Genomic DNA, 760 nt, shown 5'->3' on the forward strand with positions numbered 1-760 from the left:
CAAGTGGTATAGTTAATTTTATTGTCAATTATACCTTTTTAGAGCCAATACAAATTACCAAATGAAAAAGCCTATTAGGGAAATTCTCTGATTTCTTGATTTCTATGGATAATTTGAATAATTTATGAGAAAAACCCTGAAACAATTATTCTAATTTCCATCTTGTTCCAAACCACAATGCCCAAAATTTATATCTGTACAGTTTCATGAGTTTGTCTAGAATATATTTTGCTATTAGAGACTTACATGAACATCTCTGAAAAGTAGTATAATCTTTGCTGAGAATGATAAAACATATGTTCTGATTCAAAGTAGCATTAAAACATCGCATTTGGTGCTAGAGGATATATATTCAAATTGCTGAGATATTGGGACACCCAGTTCCTTGATTTAAAAACAATTACGTATTCACTTGGGAGTTCCCTGGAAGTCCAGTGGTTAGGACTTAGCTCTGTCACTGCCATGGCCCAGGTTCAATCCCTGGTCAGGGAGCTAATAATCAGAATCTTAATAATCAAAATGAAACCTTCCTAGGTATGTACTATCCTTTTTAGAAATTATCTTATTCTCCTTTACTTTATATGTCATATTCCTCAGTTTACAAAAACCATTTACTTTTGAGAATAAGGGAAAAGGGTGTGGTATAATGGAGAAGTCCTGAATTAGGGGCCTGCCAATGAAACTGTAATTTTGAGAAGTTACTTAATACAAGTGTCTGACTGTCTTTTTTTAAAAAAATATATATTTATTTTCATTGGAG

The 760-nt window shown here is 32.2% G+C and overlaps 1 non-coding gene across 1 annotated transcript; it reads left to right on the forward strand.

Moving 5' to 3' along the window:
* The first annotated feature begins 420 nt into the window (after positions 1–420).
* Positions 421–492, forward strand: TRNAD-GUC (transfer RNA aspartic acid (anticodon GUC)). The gene has a single exon. It is a non-coding gene; the product is annotated as a tRNA-Asp (tRNA).
* Positions 493–760: the final 268 nt, after the last annotated feature.

The sequence above is a fragment of the Bubalus kerabau genome, chromosome 8 (genome assembly GCF_029407905.1).
Source record: "Bubalus kerabau isolate K-KA32 ecotype Philippines breed swamp buffalo chromosome 8, PCC_UOA_SB_1v2, whole genome shotgun sequence".
In the NCBI taxonomy this organism is placed as follows: Eukaryota; Metazoa; Chordata; class Mammalia; order Artiodactyla; family Bovidae; genus Bubalus; species Bubalus kerabau.